This window comes from Podarcis vaucheri, assembly GCF_965113315.1.
Source record: "Podarcis vaucheri genome assembly, chromosome: 3".
In the NCBI taxonomy this organism is placed as follows: domain Eukaryota; kingdom Metazoa; phylum Chordata; class Lepidosauria; order Squamata; family Lacertidae; genus Podarcis; species Podarcis vaucheri.
In genome coordinates this window covers 33549390-33573633 of record NC_138761.1, presented here as the reverse complement: position 1 = coordinate 33573633, position 24244 = coordinate 33549390, and the positions used below count along the sequence as shown (strand labels likewise).

Sequence of the window (24244 nt, the reverse complement as noted above, 5' to 3'; positions counted from 1 at the left end):
TTGAAAGACTTGGTGACAGAATTGCAGATGTGCTATCAAACCATAGCAGACTTTGATCCATCCAAAATTAACCCATTTTAGGTCCCATTGATTGAAGGGAGAGTGCATATTTAAGTCTCTCACTGAAATAAATTAGACTGAAAAATGGCTAATCATGTCTTAGCTTGAATTAGAATTGAATTTTTAGAGAACTAGTTTATAATTAATGTGTAATTCAGCCAAGCCTTGCGACTAATTTATTTTTGGGTTTTTTATCAGCTGGTTAGAGGTCTTAATAATAATAATAATAATAATAATAATAATAATAATAATAATAAATTATTTCTAGCCCACCCATCTGGCTGGGTTTCCCCAGCCACTCTGGGCGGCTTCCAATAAAAGATTAAAAATACATTAAAACATCAGTCATTAAAAGCGGCTGGCTGGACCAGAGCAAAGGAGAAGCAGAGCTTTCTGGGACTGGGGTCGGAGGCTCTACTGAGGCAGGAGGGGAGGCTCTGTTCAAAGCCTGCGCTTCTCACAAGAACAGTGGAAGGATAAAGAAAAGGATTCTAGTTCCTACTCACAAAGGCATGGGGGGCAGGAGGTTGGAACAGATTATATACTTATCTCCACTTCACTTAAATTCAAGAAGCAAAAATCGGCACCTTCCTGGTGACCTGAGCCTTCTCCAGTCTAGTCTACTATTCCTATCTTAAACATGCATGAAACCGCACAATCATGGCATTTTGACACTACATTACTAACCAGCCAATTAGCTGTCAAAGCCATCTCCACAACCATCTCAGAACATTTTGAACCTATTGCAGATATAGATTTACCAGAATAAATGATGCGTGGTTCTATGAAAGCAGCAGTATGGCAGGAAAGAATAAGATATGTAAACAATATAAACAAACAGCAACATCTTTACATATTGCATTGAAAAAATTAGAACAGCACCATAAACCAACTGGTTCTATAAAAATTAGGAAACAAATCAAAGTTACATGTCACAAATCGGAAACTATAGAAATTCAACAAATAACAAAAAGTCTGCTGTATCTGAAACAAAAATAAATATGAGAAAGGAAATCAAAATTCTAAATTATTTGCCAATAATTTAGGCCACTACAAAGGCCATTATTCTCTCTCTCTCTGCACCTCCAAATGCTCCTCTGAGTGTAATGATGGGTGAGACTGCCGACTCTTCCAGCCCCCAACACCTACCCTGTGTTTATTTTTACATCTCCGCCCCCCAGCCAAGTGCATAAAGCTGAATTTATACAAATTAAGTTGTGAGTTGTCCATACAGATATTTGGAAAAACAATAAAGAGGTGTTTCTTGGGACCCCACTTCTGAGTCTGTTTCCTCCACAGACTTCTGTCAGCCTCCAGGTTGTGCTACTGCCTACAGGTGTCATGGAACGCCTCCAGTGTCCGAAAGTCCCGCCATGTGGGTGGTAGACCATCTTGCAGAAACCTTCTGCAGCGCTGGCATGGAGCCTGGAACAGCTTTATGTAACTTCTTAACCAGGTCATAAATGACCTGACCACCACATCCGGCATTTGAGGCAACTGGTAATGCAGTAAGGCAGTAGTAGCATGGTCAGTTACCTTTTGAAACACTTGATAGTTGGACTTGGACCATATGTCAAGCTTGCCATCGTCTGTGTATACATTTTCATGATACCCCTTGACAATTGTTCGGTCAATGAAGAGGCTCCGCATCACCACTATGACTTTTAACACTTTTCCTAATGTAACCAGTAACATTGCAGAGGTCCCATTTGGCCTTGATAAGTGGATGGACATTTCAGGAAACATTCTATCAATGCGGCTGATCACATCATCAGCGTACTGAGGTGGAAGGACTAGGGTGGTAGGCTGGGCTTTTGGTCTCCGCTTGGCAGACACTCCCATTTGGTTGGCTGACCGTTTCAAAGACTGCTGATTCAGAAGACCAGACGCCAGCCCTGCATGGTACTGCAACTTATTTGACCATTTATAAGCCTGAAGCAGCTGGCTGTAGAGGGGTGTTTTGTCCTGAACAGGATCTAAACTCAACAATCCACTATTGTGGAGAGGATGGTTCTCCGATGGCTTGCCTACAAGATTACTTAGACGTTCCAGTTCACCCAAGTCTCGGCTGACGGAGTGGAGGCTCTCTTGGAAGCTGGAGACGAAGCTCTTCTCACGGCCCTCCAAAGCCTCCTTGTTGCGCCTGCCGTCCTTGAGGCAATCGAAGACGCGCGTGACGCTGGAGCGCAGCGCCTGGATAGCCGAGATAGCCTGGGCAAAAGCCTCCAGGTTGACCCCGGCGCTTAACACCCCATCCGCCATCTTTGGCCAGCAACCTCCTCTATCTTCTATCTTCTATCAAGTAAGCAGTATTACTTATTTTGTAAAATAAATACATAAAAATACATATGGAACTAGATTTTTCTCTATATCAGAGCATGCATTTATAAAAATGGACTTCCCCTCTGAACAGTTCTGATTTGTAGTTGAAATGTGTCTGAACAGTTGAATGATATGGAATTAGTTTTGAAATTAGAGGATTCTGGGTGGAAACTGTGATGTAATCCATAAGCACCATTAAATTTGACTTCTTCTGTCCCTTCCTGAACCTGCCATGACAGAAGAAAAGTGTTTTTATCACAATTGCCAAGGGTTCAATCACGACAACAAATAATAGTGACTAAAATGTATAGGCTCCTGGACCCCATAAGCCTTAAGGCAGTCTAAATGCTTCTGACAATGAACTGCTTATTAATATTCCAGCAGATTGAAATTTATATAATGAGATAATCCATTAGGACATGCTATTTTTAAAAGTCCATTCAAAATGGTCGGTTGCATTTTCAATATGTAGAAAGTAAAACAGGCCTAGGCAGACTTTAGGATTCTGGGATCTCCTTTGGGTTTTTTTTAATAGAATCCTGTGGTATATTAATTGAAGATATATATTGTCTCTGAGCATATGCTCAGGAATTGGTTTTCAGTATCATAAACTGGATTTACAATTATTTTGTTCCAAAATCTACTCCTGGTCCCATCCTAACCCTTGCTTTTTTCATTTCAGCAGACCAATTTAGAGGGGTTGAATGAAGCCTTTTGTTGTCATTTTTAAACAAAAGGGAGTCAGAAAGCCTTGCCAGTCACCTGCAAATTATCTAGAGAGCCACCTTTTAATTTTTATTAAATTAAATCTTGTCCACCCCAGAAGTAAATGACAGCTGGAATTCCATATTATTGGCTATGTTAATAAATCATATTGTATTACTATAGAGCTCCCTGCCTTTTAATAAACTAGCCCGATCCAGGCTCATATAATTGTCACATGTGCTGTGCAATCCTGGGCATGTTTATTCAAACGTAAACTCAACTGTGTTCAATAGGGCTTAGGCCATTAACAAATCTTAGGTCTCAGGAGTGTGTGTCAGTATAGTAAAGGCTTTGGTTTGTCTTGCAACTGGCTTTATTTTCATTATAATTCAAGAGATGTTAGAGTTTTCTAGGCTTCAAGAGAACTCTAGGTTTCTCTAGGTATGAGAGTGGCAACATCATGAAGGAAGACGAGATAGCAATAAGATGAGACTTGGCAGAGCCTAGTGAAGCTGCACTGGTTCCCCAGAAGATCTGATCACATACTGAGTAAGCTGTTTCGGCTTGCAATATTATGTTAAGGTAAAGGTAAAGGTACCCCTGCCCGAACGGGCCAGTCTTGACAGACTCTGGGGTTTGTGCGCCCATCTCACTCAAGAGGCCCGGGGGCCAGCGCTGTCCGGAGACACTTCCGGGTCACGTGGCCAGCGTGACAAAGCTGCATCTGGCGAGCCAGCGCAGCACACGGAACGCCGTTTACCTTCCCGCTGGTAAGCGGTACCTATTTATCTACTTGCACCCGGGGGTGCTTTCGAACTGCTAGGTTGGCAGGCGCTGGGACCGAGCAGCGGGAGCGCACCCCGCCGCGGGGATTCGAACCGCCGACCTTTCCATCGGCAAGCCCTAGGCGCTGAGGCTTTTACCCACAGCGCCACCCGCGTCCCAATATTATGTTACCCACACAGTAATTTGGTTCACCTTGTAAATTCTGCCTTGATGGCACAGGAGGTAAGGTGCTGACCTCTAGTATCTGAGAAATGGTAAGTATATGGCCCCTAGTGATTTACAGGAAGAAGGAAACCTAGAAAGATGATAGAAACTGAACATTGCAACTAAATGTCTTTTGTTATCACTGCAGTTATCACAGCACCAAACCAAAGCAAGACTGCTTGCTGCACAGATATGATTTTAAACTGCAAGCAAACCAAATGCAAAGATAAATTACATTCATTAAATGCAAAGCTTAAGGTAAAAGCATTTCCCAAAATAAGAGCTGCAAGGAAATGCAAATAACAGCTAATCCAAATCTAAGAATTGAAGTGCCTTCCTTTTTGTTAAAGGCACAAGGTAAGCAGCCATCCTTTGTTAAGCCAGTTGCTTGCAAACTGGTCAGCATTCCCTCAATACGAGATAATTTGTCAAGCTGTTTTCTAGGAATGGGCAACTTACCTGTAGGGTTAAGTCTGAAATTACTTCTGCTAGAAAAGATGGCGGTTTACATCTTCAGTTGAGAGCAGGGATAAGAGGCAGATAATTTTTAGTTGGAGCAGGCTAAAACAGGCATCTATGGGATGCAAGTACTCTTTTTGGGAACTTGATGCAGAATTAAAATCTCATCTGCCTGCTTTTTAGGAGCTCATTTGTTCCTAATAACCTCTGGTTGCATGCTAAAGGTTCCATGGGTGGAATCCAACATAAGGCTAAGTGTCTCCTTTCATCAGTGCAAGGATTTCTCCTTGTGCAATGACAGCCCCCCCCAATCTGTTCTAGGGGTTCCCCCAGCCCTCTAGAATTGATTTGGGGAAGACATGGGGGTCCATGCAGGGGTGAGTAGGGGGTACAGTCTCATTGTGCAAGTGGAAATCCTTGCACTGATGGGATACAGTAGTTGAACACCATCCTATAAGTATTCAGTTCTCAGCTTTCTCAAGGAAACTAATCACTAGAAATCCTTCTGAATTTCTTATTGCTCAGGAATGTAGGGAGTGCTAGATACAAATCAAAATAGCAACAACTGCATTGCGCAACTAGAGTGTAAAAAGGGCAAGCCCTCTTAAGGCATACGTATCATACAAAGATCTTTAATTCTTTCCAAGGCAGACTTACATAGTTGAGAAAGACCAAAATAGACCAAAATACAGCACATAACAAATTAGGAATGCTATTAAGGGGGGGCAGTAAGTGGCATATTTGCTGACCAACCCTTAGGGGGCTACATATCCCATAATATCCCACCTTCGTTTGCATATCAGAGTCACCCCATTGCTAGTATTTTTCAGTCTTTGTTTACATGAATGATCTAATTTCCATAACTTTAGATTGCTTTTACTGCAGTAAGTTAATTATTTCTGTTCACATGGGAGCAAGGCAATCTTATATATAGTAACATAGCCATTACAGCATCAGCTGTGAGTAACAAATGTAGTTGCCCTGGAGAGAAACTAAAATTAGGGACTTCTGTTTTGCCCTTCGAGAAATGGATGTTCTTAGTTGAGGAGAAGGCTCTGCAGTTCATCACTGTGGAGAAGCCAGCACAGGTTCAAATAACTTGTCCATAAATAAAATGAGACCACTAAGATTGTCATATTCCATCTGATACAAGGCCTCTGTTCCTTTAATAACTCTTGAGTAAAGACTGAAAGGGGAGGGGAGCTATGCTGCTTTGGGCAAGGTCCCACCACTTCTATAGGTTTACAGTGGTACCTCTGGTTAATAACTTACCGTATTTTTTGCTCTATAAGACTCACTTTTTCCCTCCTGGAAAGTAAGAGGAAATGTGTGTGCGACTTATGGAGCGAATGCAGGCTGTGCAGCTATCCCAGAAGCCAGAACAGCAAGAGGGATTGTTGCTTTCACTGCGCAGCGATCCCTCTTGCTGTTCTGGCTTCTGAGATTCAGAATATTTTTTTCTTGTTTTCCTCCTCCAAAAACTAGGTGCATCTTGTGGTCTGGTGCGTCTTATAGAGCGAAAAATACGGTAATTCGTTCTGGAGGTCCGTTCTTAACTTGAAACTGTTCTTAACCTGAGGCACCACTTTAGGTAATGGGGCCTCCCACCGCTGCCCAGCGATTTCTGTTCTCATCCTGAAGCAAAGTTCTTAAACCAAGGTACTATTTGTGGCTTAGCAGAGTCTGTAACCTGAAGCATCTGTAACCTGAGGTACCACTCTATTTATAGGAGGGTCAGCTCCCATCTGCCTGTGGCACTGGAGCAAACATTTTGTCAGGGTTGGCCCCACCATTTGGCAGAATGATACAGCTGCCTCAGGCAGCAGAATGTGTGAGGAGGGAGAGGTGGACAGACATATAGCCTGCTCTCCAAGTGCGTCAGAGGGCACTGTCATCTTGCCTGTATAGAGGTTAGAGCCAGGAACTGGTCCTTTGTCTCTAGCAGCCAAGTGCCTTGGCTTGCCACTGCCATTAGCTTTTTAAACATTTCTGCTGAATTGGATGGGGGAATGAAAAGCAGGGGAAATAAAATAGCAACAGCCTTCATTTAGCTGGTGGAAATCAACTTTATTTTCAGAGAAAAAAAGTTGGTTTCTTTCCTTATCCTTTTGATACCGTAACAAGCCCCAGTAGCACTCCCAGCCCAATCCAGGACAACACCTCCCACTTTCCACAATAGCTTTACAGAAGGATGCTACAATGTCATATCCTTCAAGTTGGCATTGTTGGGGAAGGCGGCAGATTGCTGTTTGCAATGAAACATTGTGGAGAGAAATGGCCCCAGAGCCATCTAGGAACACTGCCACTGCTTGTCACATTGGCAAAAATTTAAACAACAACAAAAAAGTGAAATAAGTTGTATTTGAAAGGTTAATTCCCCCACTTGAAAATTATATTCACTTTGCCAGCCTGTCCTTAGAATTGGCCAAAAGTGACTTCTCACTTTCATGGCTGTAAAACTGAGCTATGAAACTTGGGAGACATCCACTGCGCCTCCACTTTGTATTTCATTGGGACAGATCTGATGCCACAGTATTTAGTTTGGGCCTGAGTATTTTCCCTTTTCCGTTTGGTTGTTTTTTAAACAGAACACATTTCCAAAGGCAATGGATTTTAAGTTTTGTTGTTTGGCTTTTAGCACATGAAATGCACACTTGCTCTTGATTTTAATAGGGGATCCAGGCTACTTTATCCAAGACAACATTTTCATTGCTGAGATATACCATTTTCCCAGTACACCAAAATACGCTGTAAATACAGTGGTACCTTGGTTCTCAAACTTAATTTGTCCTGGGAGTTTGTTCGACTCCCGAAACCGTTCGAAAACCAAGGCACGATTTCTGATTGGTCGCAGGAGATTCCTGCACTCAAGCAGAAGCCGTGTTGGACTTCAGCTTCCGGAAAATGTTTGCAAACCAGAACACTTCCGGGGTTGCAGCAATCGGGAGCCGATTTGTTCATCAACTAAACCATTCAGGAACCAAGGTTTGACTGTACTTAGTTTCTGGGGAAATCTTATTCCTCCTGTGGGTGTGTTCTACAACATCCTTTACTGCCCCTTGAAGAAGGCATCCTATGGCATTAAAAACCTGGAGGACATAAAAGGTTGTCCAACTGACCTCCGCCTCAAAGGAAGATGAACTGAACCAATTTGAAGACAGTGAGTTGGTGGCTTCATTCCTGGTGGCTCAAAAAATGCATGCTGCAAGAAGTCAGATGGATCTTGTGAGTTGGGGGCCTTTTTAAAATGCAGAATGCGCACAACTATAGTTATAAATTATCGTTTTTCTATTGTAAAAGCAAAGACAATCCAGACAAGATGAAAAGCTGCATTTTATTTGGCACCCACTTAAGAAAGCCTTGAAACTGAAGAACATGTGCTTTGCTCCATTTTTGTACAAGTTCACGTCAATTGAAAACCATTACGAAGGTAATTTATGTACGGATGTTCTGGTGCCAGCTGCCTGGTAGTTAAACCAAAGAGGAAACTTGAGTCCTCTATCAAACTGGAATAGGAAATAGAAAAGACAGTGATGTTTTTGCTTTCAAGCCAGATCTGGAGAGGCTAGGAAGGGGAAGTGAGCATTAGAACATTTTCACACATTAGCTTAAATCAGCCTGCAATGCAGAAGCTAAAACCGGCTAGAAATGGATATTTAATTTTAAAATTCATCCCACATGAACATTTATATATGTCACAAGCAGCATGTGAGAGAGGTTAAAATGTGCTTTTAGCATACTGTGAAGGGTGGGGTGTCTTTAGTTGTAAACTACTGCACCTCTGCAAAGGTGGTGGTGCCTGTTAGGCTGTGGCTCCAGATATGTTGGGAAATAACTGGTGAATACCAATTAATCCTGAAGTCCCATGTGCTTGGGAAACCACAAAAGAAAAATGGTTGGCTGCCTGAATTCAAAAACAAGTGGCTTGACTCACTCTCTAGCCAAAAGAGCCCCCAGCAACGGAAACCTATTCAGCATTTGCAAAGCATGGGAAATATAGGTTGTTAGACCTTTAAGTAGCCCAGTATTAAGTGCTCACAATGTGCTCCACCCCTCTCAGAGTGAATAGACTACAACCTTAAGTAAGTTTAAATGCTTTACTTACAGTAATCAGAGGTCTCACTCATGCATTGTTCAGTACTGCAGCAGGTAAGGTATTATTGAGTACAAAAAAAGTATCTTCAAACATGGAGTCTCGACATGGAGCCCCAACCTCATGTGTCTAGGTTAGTTACATAGTTCAAAGAGGAGGGGAGGGGAACAGGAAATAAGCCTTACTTCCTCTCTCCCCAAAGGTGGATAGACTTGGGGCTTAGAAAGGAAACAGAAAGCTCTGTGACAGGAAGTCAGGGAGAAGGCCCCACCCATTTTCTCCCTGTGGCTTGATTTGATCAAAATGGTGGGTGATCTCATTCACAACCCAGTAAAGGCCTTAACTCTAATCTAAAGGCTGCAGATGCTTTCTCTTAATGAAACATGGTGTCAGTGTGGTAGACTTTTAGTGTAGTCCTCTTGGAGCTAAATATATAACTGGTTTGTTATATATCTTTGCACCTTAAAGAGAGAAAAAAGAGGAGAGCAAAGGCTTTAATAATGTACTACACGAGAAGGCCTAGAAACAGATAGACTTATGATAAATATGCTGTGATTTGGAATTGGATGCTTCCAGAAAAAGAGGTGCCGGAACTCACCATGAATGCCTTCCTTGTTCTCTTATAATGGCAGTGGTGTCCACCTAAGGGGTGCTGGAACTCAGTTCCTGTGAGTTCTGGCTGAAAAAAGCCCTGGCTCTTTGGGACCAGGAAGCATTTTTTCCACTTAACATTCCCCGCCCCCTTTCCCACTAGCACTTTTGCTCTCATTGGAGTGAGTTACTTAGGAAAGCCAGGGATTGAGGGTACAGCAGTGAACCTCAGAAAGGAGATTGCTTGCTTGACTAACTAGTGAGGATTCAGTGGAGGGAGCTGCTGAGCTGCTGCGTACCCCAGAGCTCGGGGACATCTAATCTCAAAAGGAGGCAGACATTCTGTGTTTCTGCTCCCATCTGCAATCACACTTCTCAACTTCCAAATTTCACAACTAAATGTCTCACCAATGACCAAAAGGTAAAATGCCTTTATTACGTTTCACTGCAAATGAAAACTGACAAATAGGGCTTCAAGCTATATGCAACGCATTTTAAACAAAGTATTTTTTCCATACTGTAGATTAAAATAGGTTTTAAAAGGAAGCCAGGAAAACCAATTCTATCAAGTGTCCTCAAGCACCTCCCCCTGTCAGGACTTCCTCTTTATGTGGAAGTATTAATTATGTTCTCCTGTTGCCAATTTGTATCCCAAAATGTTTACTGACACACACTTCCACTTTCTTCTTCAGGATGAACAGCTTCTGTAATTGCTAGTGGCATTTCATCCTGACTTATTTTTGCTTACTACCCTTAGAGCCAGGAAAATTAGTTTTCATGAAATTTCTATTACTCTTGAGAATTACCGTGCATCCTTCGGGATGCATCTATTCCACAATTAATTGTCTCATTCGTTTTGCAGGTCATATATGTAGGCCTTGGAAATATCTGCAGATTTCCCCCTGGTGATTTTAATTTCCTCTGAGTATTTCTTCACTCTTTTACAGGTTTAGTAATTGCCAACTGCTTCCCCCTCCTATGGCCTAATTTCAATAATTTTTCACCTGAACAGGCACCAGTCTGAGTCTATAATCCTTACATGCATAGGATCAAGCTACAGGGATGTAGCATAGCTATATACTGTATTGGTTTATATGAGCAAATACTACATTGCAAGAAACATGGGGCTGAAAGCAAAAATGGCATTCTTATATGTTGAGGATTCTCCCACCATGGTAAAATGTGTATGCTGACATGATGAAATCATGCATTTCACATTCTCTACCATTTTAGGTCACTAACACAGAATAGGTGAGGGTATAAATTGCAACTGGTTATAGTTTATGTAGCTCAAATGACAAAGCATTAATTCTTCAGCGAGCTTCTTAACCTAAGCAATTTATATATAGCCCTACCTCATCCTGTTTATATGATTTGGATTTTTGCAGATCATATTCACTCAAGAAATCTAAATTCCTAATATTTTAAATATATTTGTTAAATGTGGTTCCTGCATCTTATAGACGCTGGAGAAAAGCCACTAATGTAGTTGATAATGTGTACACTGTAAGACCTGGATTTAAATGCAACCTGCAAGCATTTGTTTCGCAAGGCATTTTCACACCTGAGACATACAGTGCACTCTCACGTATTTCTACTTGGATGTGCATTCCATTACATTCAATGGGACTTACTCCCAGATTAGTGTGTCTAGTACTATAGCTTTTGGATGTGTCATTGAACCTCTAGTGGTACACTGCTTATGCCATGCATCAAAGATGGGGCAGATGTTGTTGGACTCAACAACATCAGTCCCATCCCAATCGTCAGGGATGATGGACATTGTATCAACAACATCTGCAAGGCCACAAGTGCCCCATCACTGAATGTTGGACAAAATACAAGTTATTTTTAAATATTTGCATAAGTAGCTCCTTGGCATCACCTTCTAGCTTCATGCAGCTCCACAATCTGCCTGTTGAGCTGTTTCAAGTAGTAGTAAATGTGTTAAAAACATTCTTATGTGATCAGAGTAAAGAGGTTTTTCAAAATTCAGATATATATGAATCTGGCATATTGTTCTAGGACAGATGCTCAGAAGAATCTGCAAAGGACTTCTGTTAGAGTTGGAGAAAGTTGGCAACATTAACGAGCTTTAAAAATGCATTTGAAACAGAAAGAGCACCCAGAATGACCAATTATAGTCAGTATAGTTTGGAAGAGGCATAGTTTGGTTCATACGTTCATCTTTGGCTGGAATAGTACAGCAGCTTTGGGACATGGTTACTGATTACTCCCAGGATTTTTTCCACATTAAAATGCAGGTAACGTCCAAAATTATCCTACTTCATCATTTTAGTCCTCTATCAAGCCTTGTTAAGCAATTTATACAGTGACAAACCTGTATACAGAAGAAGAAGAAGAGTTTGGATTTGATTTGTCCTGTCTTCAAGCTTTTTATGATGGAGGACCTCTGTAGCCAACCCCAACGACACGATCTCAAGATGGAAGGGGAGGGAACAGCTGCAGTCGCCTGCGATTCCTGCGCAATGTTTGCCATCTTGCCAAAGGTTGCAGGCAGCTTTACCTGCAGCAATTGCATGTTGATTGCCCTCTTAAAAGACAAAGTCCAGCAACTGGAGGAACGTGTAGCTACGCTCCGAAGAATTAGAGAGCTGGAGCTCTTCTTGGAAGCAACAGAGCACACCGTCTCCACCAAGGAGGAGACAGGGGACTCCCCTGAGAAGGAGTCTAGTTCACCAACACAGGAGCCAGATATATGGAGAAACGTGACTCAAAGAAGTAGGAGGCCCAGCGTTCACTCTGATTGCTTAGAAATACACAATCGCTTTGAGGTCCTCTCCCCTAGCATGGAAGACGAAGAGCAGACTCCATTTGAGGATCTCTCCCTCATTACAGTCGATCAGGTATATGAAGACGAGCAGCAAAGTCAGTCCTCAGGGAATGTGCAGACGACCTTGGAACGGACAGCTCACGGAAGAACCCCGACCAAACCCAAGAGGAGGCGTGTAGTGGTGATAGGGGATTCCCTACTGAGGGGAACAGAAGCAGTGATCTGTGGGCCTGACAAGACGTCTCGGGAAGTGTGCTGTCTCCCCGGGGCTAAGATCCAAGATGTAACTGAACGACTGCAAGGAATCATAAAACCCACTGACAAATACCCCTTCCTCTTGGTTCATGTGGGAACCAACGACACTGCAAGCAATAGCCTCCAGAAGATCAAAAGAGACTACGAGGCTCTCGGCAGGAAATTGAAGCAACTAAATGCACAAATTGTCATCTCATCTGTCCTCCCAGTTGAACGACGTGGCCCAGGGAGAGAGGGGAAAATAGTGGAAGTGAACAGCTGGCTTCGCAAATGGTGTAAACAGGAACGGTTTGGATTCTTAGATCATGGACTGCAGTTTTTTGAAGATGGACTTCTGGCAAGTGATGGGCTGCATCTCACAACGGTTGGGAGAAATGTTTTTGCAAAAAATCTCAGAAACCTCATCAGGAGGGCTTTAAACTGACTAATGTGGGGGAGGGAGACAGTGCTCCTGAAGGTAGGAGTCTCTCAATTAATGAAGATGATCATCCAAATGTCATAGACCAAATGGAGCAAACAGCATGCGGACCTAGTGGTGGGAGGAAAAAATCCTTAAATAAGAGACACGGGGGAATGATTAATGGACTTCAATGTCTGTACACTAATGCGCAAAGCATGGGAAATAAACAAGATGAGCTTGAGCTCTTGGTACAGCAAACTAAATATGACATAATAGGCATCACTGAAACCTGGTGGGATAAGTCCCACGATTGGAATGTAATAATGGGGGGATACAATCTATTTCAGAGAAACAGACCAGACAAGAAAGGAGGAGGAGTGGCGTTATATGTCAGGGATGTGTATACCTGTGAAGAGATCCAAGATTTAGATCCTCAAAGCCAAAGTGAGAGCATTTGGGTCAAAATTAAGGGAGAGAAGAATAACAGAGACCTCATTGTGGGAGTTTACTATAGACCCCCAAGCCAAACGGAGGACATAGATGATGCCTTCCTGGAACAGATGGCCAAGCATGCAAAAGGAAGGGAGATAGTAGTAATGGGGGACTTCAATTACCCAGATATTTGTTGGACGTCAAACTCAGCCAAGAGCATAAGGTCAAACAGATTCCTCACTGGCCTTGCAGACAACTTCATTGTCCAGAAAGTGGGAGAAGCAACAAGAGGAACAGCCATTTTAGATCTGGTCCTAACCAATGTTGATGACCTGGTTAGTGGGGTAGAAGTGGAAGGATCATTAGGCGCGAGTGATCATGCTCTTCTGAAGTTTACTATACAGCAGAAAGGAGTAGCCAAGCATACTAGGACTCAATTTCTTGACTTTAAGAAAGCCGACTTCATAAAACTTAGGGAAGTGCTGGGTGAGATCCCATGGACAACAATACTAAAAGGAAAGGGAGTTCATGATGGCTGGGAGTTTGTTAAGAGGGAGATACTAAAAGCACAACGTCAGGCAATACCAATGAGACGGAAACATGGAAGGTGCCTAAAGAAGCCAGGGTGGCTATCTAAAGAACTTTTAACTGAATTAAGATTAAAAAAGGATGTGTACAAAAAATGGAAAAGGGGGGAAACCACCAAAGAGGAATTCAAACAAATAGCCAGCACGTGTAGACACAAAGTCAGAAAAGCTAAAGCACAGAATGAACTCAGGCTTGCTAGAGAGGTTAAAAGCAACAAAAAAGGCTTTTATGGGTATGTTCGTAGCAAAAGGAAGAACAAAGAAACAATGGGGTCACTCAGAGGAGAAGATGGTGAAATGCAAACAGGGGACACAGAAAGGGCTGAACTCCTCAATGCCTTCTTTGCCTCAGTCTTCTCCGATAAAGAAAACAATGCCCGACCTGAAGAATTTGGAGCAAATGATTCAGCAAAGGAAACACAGCCCAGAATAACTAAGGAGATAGTACAAGAATATTTGGCTAGTTTAGATGTATTCAAGTCTCCAGGGCCAGATGAACTGCATCCAAGAGTATTAAAAGAACTGGCAGATGTGATCTCAGAACCACTGGCAGTCATCTTTGAGAATTCCTGGAGAACAGGCGAAGTCCCGGCAGACTGGAGGAGGGCAAATGTTGTCCCTATTTTCAAAAAGGGGAAAAGAGAGGACCCAAATAATTACCGCCCAGTCAGTCTGACATCAATACCAGGGAAGATTCTGGAGCAGATCATTAAGCAAACAGTCTGTGAGCACCTAGAAAGGAATGCTGTGATCACCAATAGTCAGCATGGATTTCTGAAAAATAAGTCATGTCAGACTAACCTGATCTCGTTTTTTGACAGAATTACAAGCCTGGTAGATGAAGGGAACGCAGTGGATGTAGCCTACCTTGATTTCAGCAAGGCATTTGACAAGGTGCCCCATGATATTCTTGTAAAGAAGCTGGTAAAATGCGGTCTTGACTATGCTACCACTCAGTGGATTTGTAACTGGCTGGCTGACCGAACCCAAAGGGTGCTCATCAATGGTTCCTCTTCATCCTGGAAAAGAGTGACTAGTGGGGTGCCACAGGGTTCTGTCTTGGGCCCGGTCTTATTCAACATCTTTATCAACGACTTGGATGATGGACTCAAGGGCATCCTGATCAAATTTGCAGATGACACCAAACTGGGAGGGGTGGCTAACACCCCAGAGGACAGGATCACACTTCAAAACGACCTTGACAGATTAGAGAACTGGGCAAAAATAAACAAGATGAATTTTAACAGGGAGAAATGTAAAGTATTGCACTTGGGCAAAAAAAATGAGAGGCACAAATACAAGATGGGTGACACCTGGCTTGAGAGCAGTACATGTGAAAAGGATCTAGGAGTCTTGGTTGACCACAAACTTGACATGAGCCAACAGTGTGACGCGGCAGCTAAAAAAGCCAATGCAATTCTGGGCTGCATCAATAGGAGTATAGCATCTAGATCAAGGGAAGTAATAGTGCCACTGTATTCTGCTCTGGTCAGACCACACCTGGAGTACTGTGTCCAGTTCTGGGCACCACAATTCAAGAAGGACACTGACAAACTGGAACGTGTCCAGAGGAGGGCAACCAAAATGGTCAAAGGCCTGGAAACGATGCCTTATGAGGAACGGCTAAGGGAGCTGGGCATGTTTAGCCTGGAGAAGAGGAGGTTAAGGGGTGATATGATAGCCATGTTCAAATATATAAAAGGATGTCACATAGAGGAGGGAGAAAGGTTGTTTTCTGCTGCTCCGGAGAAGCGGACACGGAGCAATGGATCCAAACTACAAGAAAGAAGATTCCACCTAAACATTAGGAAGAACTTCCTGACAGTAAGAGCTGTTCGACAGTGGAATTTGCTGCCAAGGAGTGTGGTGGAGTCTCCTACTTTGGAGGTCTTTAAGCAGAGGCTTGACAACCATATGTCAGGAGTGCTCTGATGGTGTTTCCTGCTTGGCAGGGGGTTGGACTCGATGGCCCTTGGTCTCTTCCAACTCTATGATTCTATGATTCTATGATTCTATGATATCCCACTTTATCACTACCTGAAGGAGTCTCAAAGTGGCTAACATTCTCCTTTCCCTTCCTCCCCCACAACAAACACTCTGTGAGGTGAGTGGGGCTGAGAGACTTCAAAGAAGTGTGACTAGCCCAAGGTCACCCAGCAGCTGCATGTGGAGGAGCGGAGACGCGAACCTGGTTCCCCAGATTACGAGTCCACCGCTCTTAACCACTACACCACACATATATTGGAAGTCTCCAAACAGCTGCGGATTAATAAAATTTGGGACACTATCATTATGTATAAACTTAAATGAGCAAAGAATCCATATTTAATATAAAAAGATAATATGGCATCATGGTATCCATAATAGTTATTTCCTGTGTGAAAGTATTTCAAGCTCTTATCAAATTCCAGCCAAGTACAGGTGTCTATTATTTTCCTGACTATGATGCATATGCAGTAGCGGTCAGTGGGTGTGGTTGCTCACCTGCTCTCCCAACACCAAGCATCACCGCCAGATCTTTAGAGGGAAAGGAGCGAAGCATGGGGCACAGCAGCAGAGACAAGTTTGCAGGTGACGTTCTGCTCCAGTGCGGCATTTTGCTATTTGTTATATTGCCCCGTATTCTCTGCATTTAGAACTGCTTTAATTTTCCCACCATAAGCAACTGAACAGACACCTGCTGTCTGTTCTCCTGCATTGGCTGGTTGTTCCAACATAGAATACCTGGACCAATGATACAGGACTGAGCAAGGAGCATCCCTGAGTTGTAGGGCGACAGGGATTGTGATGGTGCTGGAGCTTAGCACATTCACCCCTTCTATCCTGTCCTAGCTCAGCTCAAGGTTCTCACCTAACTGGGGAAGCTAGGTTGAAGCAGAGCCACATACTGAAAAGGCAGGAACACCTCCAGAAGACCACCCAAAGAAAAGTCCAACAAAGTCCAACAGAATCAATGGTAAAGCAAAATCAAGGTAAACTATGCAGGAGGGATTACAGGCACAGCACCGCCTTTCAGGACCACGGACAGATCACTGTGGCAGGAGCTAACTGGAACTTGAATATTGTCTCAGGCGCATGCTGTGGCCTTTTGAACTGGCTCTTAATCCCACTCCCTTTTAGGAGCTATCTGTGTTTCTTAAAGGGCCATTGTCTGATTCTGCAGCCACTGCCTCCTTCAGCAGGGGAGTGGTGAAGACTGTGGGGGCAGCAGCGGCCAAAGTGGGTGGGGGCGTTCTGAACCTAAGGAGTTGGGTAAAGCCATGTCCTCTAGGATGGAAGATCCTGGAGTGGGGAACGATTTCTCCTCCTCCTCCAAGTCTTCCTCTGAGCCAGACGGGAGCTTGAGGCCAGAAAACATGGCACTCACTCTCCCTGCTTGTGCTGGTATGTCCCACGGAGGACCTTACGGTCTTCAGATAAAAACATCTTGGAGATCCCGGGCCACAGGGTGGTTAGGCTGGCCTCAACCAGAGCCAGGACTTTTCGGCCATGGCCCCGATCTGGTGGAATGCTCTGTCACAAGAGACTAGGGCCCTCTCCTTCTGTAATCCTCATAGAACTCTACCCCAATGGTTGCCATTAATTTGATTCTGAGGTGATTTTAGAATGTATTTCAATTAATTGACTGTGATTTTATGTAAACTGTGCTATTCTTATGGTTGTTAGCCACTCTGAGCCCTGCTTTGGCTGGGGAGGGCGGGATATAAATATTTTTTTAATTTTTTATTTTATTTTATTTTATTTTATTATTATTACATGCGAGCAGAATGCCCCAACAGTGTTGCTTTGATAAGATCAGAACTTGAGGGGAAATTGGGCATTAACTATGCAGTGGTACCTCCGGTTACAGACGCTTCAGGTTACAGACTCCGCTAACCCAGAAATAGTACCTCGGGTTAAGAACTTTGCTTCAGGATGAGAACAGAAATCGTGCTCTGGTGGCGCAGCGGCAGCGGGAGGCCCCATTAGCTAAAGTGGTGCTTCAGGTTAAGAACAGTTTCAGGTTAAGAACAGACCTCTGGAACGAATTAAGTTCTTAACCCTGATAAGAACCTTAAGTTCTTATCAGAAAGTCTCACAGCAGTGCTGGGCAGTGACATTCTCTTACTCATCTCAACAGGTTTCAGCAGAAACCTCAAGTGTACTTCATCCTAGTTTGCTAGACCCTCTGTAGCTGACCTTCTGAGATAAAATATAACCTCTGGGAAGGCATGCATAAAATGCAGGTGGATTATTACCCATGGCAGCAATTGTGATTTCAAAGTTTTGTCTCATCTTTTATGTTTCTACTGGTATCAGGTACAATATTCCCCTCACCCCCCACTGAAAATGCATCACTTGGATCTTTATATAGCAGGGAAGGCATTATGTTAACCCATTACAGAATTGTGAATCATGATAGCACTGAAGCTATTGTAGCTTTTGTGAAGTCTATTCGCACAGTAACTTAGCTGACAAATTAAAGTGCTTTCAATAGGGAAATATTGTTTCTTTGGTGTTCGTATAGCTCTTTCTCCTTTCCACTGCCACATTTACATGAGAAAGAAAAAGAACCTCTCCAGTCACACATAAAACCTGCTTTATTTCCAAGAGAACACATCTCACATACCAGTTCTCTTGTATTGTTAAAAGTAGTGACATATCAATTATAACCTGACTGAAAACACTGAAATTAGATCTGTTCTTTTAAAAAAAATAATCTAAGCATACTTTTAAATGATTAGAGGTATTTAAAATAAGATTTCCCATATATAAGCCTCCTTATAATTATCAGCGGGTTCATAACCATAGTAGAGGCAGGTCTTGATTACCCATTCTAAAAACACACAACCTGTTCTATATGCAGTCCTGCTGCTTGTTGGGACACAGTTACAGCATTTTTTGTTCTAGGAGCAGAAAATTACAGCTATTTGTGACATCTCTTGTAACAACATGGAAAGCCAGAAGACTGCAAGTAGCCTCCAGCCATGTCAAACATCAGGGACCCCAAGAGGTGGCTACAGATTTCCTATGAGTTTTCCTTTTATTAAAAAAAAAAGTTAGTCTCTAGCCCTCCTAGAAATAAAGTTAAGAAGCAAAATGTGCAGGTACCTTCTATGTGATTTCTGTGAGGTGAGCCAGCCTGGCTGCTCCTTTCTTTCAGTTTATTTTGCCAATGCATGAAGTCAGAGTTCTGACTGGTGCGTGAGGTGTTTGGACAGAAGGCAATAGGAATGTCTATGGTCATAAAGAGCTGCTGTTTCCTCCTCCCCTCAGTGCACATTTCCCAGCTTCTGTCTCATTTTTCTTTTTCCCCTAACAATCAGGATGCATCTTTCCTGTGGTGGCATTCATCTGAGATCAAGTATTCCCTATAAGTTATTTTCTGCAAAATAAGTGCAGGTACCAAACGGATACAGTACATCCTTTTCTGGAATTTACTGGTTATTCCTTTAGGAGCCATTGCAGAAACCAACCATTCTCATACAGCTGTGTGGCAGGCAGAAATTCAACAGGTTAAGCCTTTTCTAGTTGGCATCTATCTGTCTCAAGAGACAATGGAGTGTGCTGCCAGGGGAGAAGTGAAACCAAAGTGACTTCCCCAGGGTGCAATCCTGGGCAGCGTGTATGGAGGTCCTGGGCTGCCCAAAGAATAAGACCCCCATTCTTGGCCTCAATGATGCAGTCCAAAGGAAAGCAGAGCAATATGTCTGGCACCAGCTTGGCTGCAGGTGTTGTTGGTGTACATCCGTCCTAAGACTCCACTCTGGATTTGTGTAGGATTTACTCCTTAGCCTTTTCTTTTCCCAAAGATATCCCACAAGACAGCAGAAGTTTAGTATCAGATTTTCCTTCACCTGGATGGGCTATCTTCCCAGGTTGATGAGCCCCATCCACCCCTCATTTCCCTCTACAGCATGTGCAGAAAACACCTTCTTGACTGGTGGACCCACTACTGGACTTGTCTGCTCAAGTGGAGACGAAAGGTGGGCAAACTACTTCAGAAGGAGCACAATGTGTCCCTCACCAGAGGTACTCCCCCTCCACTAACACTCCATACATCCCCCTTTTCTAGTATGGATATATTGTCAGGAGCTCAGCCTACTCTCAAGTAGGACCCTGGCAGAGACACATGCCCAACTGGCATGTTCTCTCCCTCCTGGTCTTTTGTTCGGGGGCTTCAAAAGCTTTCTTCTGCCCAAACATCACAGAGACCGATGCCAACAGACATCGGCACAATTAGGGATCCACAGAGTCTTTGCAGCTTGCGTAACAGACCTCAGCAACTCGGCATTTTGGCTAATCTACTTTATTTACATATAAGCACACATGGAGCACTGCAACATGGCTCCCTCTCTCTCTAGCATCAGACAGCAAAGAGAAAGAACAAAGGACAATAGCCCCACTTCATGGAACACAGTAACACAAACATCCTGTCTCCGTCACTTCCCACTCTGTGGAGTCAAAACATACACCGTCATGTGATAGACAAAAACCCCATGACTGCAATCATGGAGCAGGAATTCTAACATATATATGGCAAAGGTTTTTCCTGTTCACTTTCTGTCCGTCAGGCATTTTACTATGTGTATGGCCTTCCACTTGCAAAAGGGGATACAAATTAGCATGTGACGCAAAGCATATGCAAATTTTATGCAAATCTGTGCCCTTTTTTGTGACTGAGTTGTGGGAGGGGGGTGAAACTGGACTCAGAATTTACTCCCTACAATTTTAGCTAAATTGTGTCCTCCACAGAAAAGTGAGCTATGGCAAAAGGCCAGGGGGCTGGTCATTTGAGCACTGCAAATGGGGAACTGCTGAGTTTAAATGTGTCATCAGAGGGGACTTATGACTGCCTCCTGCAGTTACAGGTGCCTCATACTAATCCTTTCAAATTGCTAACTGGAGGCTGCTGCTCCTCAGAATCTATTCTACAGTACCACTGTAAATGGTTCCTTAAGAAAACCAGCAGGCATTTGCCATCCCTGGTATTCATTCATTCACAGCAAGCATAACCTGTGATCTAGCAGCTGACCCAATAGAAACTTAAATGCTTAGCATATTGCTAGGGAACGAAAAGTAGCTTCTCCCCTCCCCCCCATTATGCTTTTTCCATTGTTCTTCCTGCACCTGATCCTGCGTTTGCTACAATATCCTGTTCTCCTGTGGCACCATTTTTATTTATTCAGTTAAAGCATTATTTATAGCTCAGTCGCTAGAGCTTGAGGCACTTCATCTCAGGTTCAAACCCTGCATTGGCCAAAAGATTCCTGCATTTCAGGGGTTGGGCTTGATGACCCTCAAGGTCCCCTACAGTCCTATGATTCTCTGATTCTACCCTGATCTTCAGCAGAAAAGTCCCTCAGCTCCCTCCCCTTAACTGGTTGATGTAAGATTCTTTCTCAACCCTTTGAAATGGATATAATTTTTAATCACTCATCTCTGTGCCCACCACCCACAGTGCTGGTAGGCATCTGATCACAGGCAGTACATCCAGCTTCCATTATAAGGGCCAAACTGAATCCTGTCTGTTTTTCCACTGAACCCCATCTGCTTTCATTCAGAAGATTAAAGGATGAAAGTGGCCAGCGATTCTCAGTTCTTGCAAAATGGATTCCCTCCCCGACTCCAGCCTGCCTTCGGAACATCGTTTTATGAGGCCTCAGAACTTTCACAAAACCAGTGTATCTGCATCAGAAGAAAGCAGTCTGTGGGGATGCTGTGTCCAGTTTTGATCACCACGTTTTAAGAACAATATAGATAAACTGAAAGAATTCAGACGGAAGGCCCAAAGATAATGACAGGTTTTGAACTCCTAGGGTGTACACAAGAAAGGAAATCCTTGAATTAAGAAGTGCGCACAGCAGAGAGAAAATATGATGCAGACAAGGACGTGACAGCAGTTTTCAAATATCTAAAACAGCACAAGTGATGCCATCCAGATCGAAAAATCGAAAGCATCTAGCAGACACAAGGTTGGCAAAGCAGTTGACCTAAAAGATGCTATGGAAGATAGGCAGTCATGTTTTAGAGCCTAAATGAATGAGGGAAATTGTCAAGCAGATTTGTATTATAACACTGCCGAGTGCATTTTCTCACCACTCTCTTTATCACAAAATGTTTGATCTTTTGGGAGAAGCAGGTCCACTGCTGGTTTGACCTCCCAATCAACTGAAATTTCACAATTGGGATGTACCAGCATGTGGCTGAACCCCACCCCCAAAATAGCAACAGGCTAGAAGTATAAGTCAGCCAGCTTGTGAGCAATACTTGTAATCAGACATGGTGGTGCAGGAGATATGGGCTAGAGCAGGGGTCAGCAAACTTTTTCAGCAAGGGACTGGTCCACTGTCCCTCAGACCTTGTGGGGGGCCTGGACTATATAATAATTTTGAAAAAGAAAATGAACGAATTCCTATGCCCCACAAATAACCCAGAGATGCATCTTAAATAAAAGGACACATTCTACTCACGCTGATTCCCGGACCATCCATGGGCCAGATTTAGAAGGTGATTGGGCTGGATCCAGCCCCCGGGCCTTAGTTTGCCTACCCATGTGCTAGAGCCTAGTCCCTGGGAGTCCTGCTTTGAAACCCCCGGGATCTGAGAAGATCTACAAAGCCAAGCCATAACCCACAATCGCAAGCCACCCAGAGCTAAAACAAATTTTTCTCTGGACCCTAAGTTGGCAATCAATCAGACCTCCAACTTGAGCAAAGCCCATCCTTTAAGTCTACCTATCGGCCTTTAAAAGGGGAAAAAGAAAACCCTTTCACAACCAAACATTCTGGTTTTATCTGTAGCAATCCTCAATATGTGTGCCTTTATACAATGATGCACAAGCATATTCTGCATAGTGATTCCAAAACTACACCAGAATGGAAATGGAGTGATATAGACACCTTGAGAGGATTCACCTAGCACAATTTTTTTAAAGCCCTTTTTTGTTGTTATTTGTTTGCTTTTCATTGCTTTTTCTCAACTTGATTTCAAGGCCCTTAGCAAGGAATATTTATTAAAAACGAAGCCAAGGTCATCCCAACAGACCTTCTTTCCCACCCTTTGGAGAAATATTGCAAAATGGGAGCCACATCTTATACCTGTCACATTTACTGTGCCCAGAACAGAACAAAATGTTCAGATCTGGCAAAGAGCTTCTTATTTACTAAAGATGCTTAATAAGAGAGAACAAGAGATTACTAGTGCCTAACAAGACAGCCCCATACTAGTCATTTGCTTTCTCTGCAAGTGTAGCTTTAGAAGGCACTGTCATTTTAAGCGAACGTTTTCTCCTCTTTATGCAGAGAACAGTGTGTGTGTTCACAGGTCACATTAAACTGATCAACATACCTGTCCACACAAATAGTTAAGCTGTGTACTGATATAGTTATTCACAGGTCTCATGCAATGTGCGTAGCGTATACTTGTGTATGCATCCATTTGAACTGTGCCGATCAACAAATGAAGAAGAGGAGTTTGGATTTGATATCCCGCTTTATCACTACCCGAAGGATTCTCAAAGCGGCTAACATTCTCCTTTCCCTTCCTCCTCCACAACAAACACTCTTTGAGGTGAGTGGGGCTGAGAGACTTCAGAGAAGTGTGACTAGCCCAAGGTCACCCAGCAGCTGCATGTGGAGGAGCGGAGACGCGAACCTGGTTCACCAGATTACGAGTCTACTGCTCTTAACCACTACACCACACGTTGCACCTGGGCAGCTACAGATTGTGACTGTGTTCAGTCTAACATGTGAGCAATCCTCATGAAAGATTGCTCTGTAAAATGTGACATTTTTCTTCTCCCATCCTTTCCTGCCACCTCTTATTTCTGCAGGGAAAATGCCCTATGGATTACGTCCCTGCAAAAATTACAGTATACAGGGGAAGCTCAAAATCAGCTATTATGAATGTTTTGTCTGTGCAAGGAGCTCAGCTTGCCAGATGGAATTATCCCCCCCTCTCCTCCCTCTGTTCTCCTGACCCCCCACCCACCAGAGCCAATTTTGTGGGGGGCACAGTGGGAAAAAGCAGTGGGGAATCCCTGTTGTGCAAGTGGAAGTTCTTGTGCAGGGCTTCCTCTAATGGGGTCCTTAAATCCCTAGATGTTTTAGCAACAGACTGGGCAAAACTGGGAGTTCATGCCACAATTCCACACAACTCAGACATCTTTTTATTCACGTCTCAAAGAAGAGCCACTTGTTATCAGAAACATGTTTTCAGAGGAAGGCCCACAAGAAGCTCAGTCATTCCATAATACAGCGCACTGCCTCCGACAGTGGAGGTAGAAGAAGAAGAAGAGTTTGGATTTGATATCCCGCCTTTCACTCCCTTTAAGGAGTCTCAAAGTGGCTAACATTCTCCTTTCCCTTCCTCCCCCACAACAAACACTCTGTGAGGTGAGTGGGGCTGAGAGACTTCAGAGAAGTGTGACTGGCCCAAGGTCACCCAGCAGCTGCATGTGGAGGAGCGGAGACGCGAACCCGGTTCCCCAGAGTACGAGACTACCGCTCTTAACCACTACACCACACTGGCTCGAACACACTGGTAGAACTTAACATCAAGGTTCGTAGCCATTG

General features: G+C 43.4%; 1 pseudogene across 1 annotated transcript; it reads right to left on the bottom strand.

Moving 5' to 3' along the window:
- Positions 1-314: 314 nt before the first annotated feature.
- LOC309528913 (mediator of RNA polymerase II transcription subunit 27 pseudogene) lies at positions 315-2335 on the bottom strand (annotated as a pseudogene). Its single transcript has one exon. The product of its transcript is annotated as a mediator of RNA polymerase II transcription subunit 27 pseudogene (transcript).
- Between the last annotated feature and the right edge of the window lie 21909 nt (positions 2336-24244).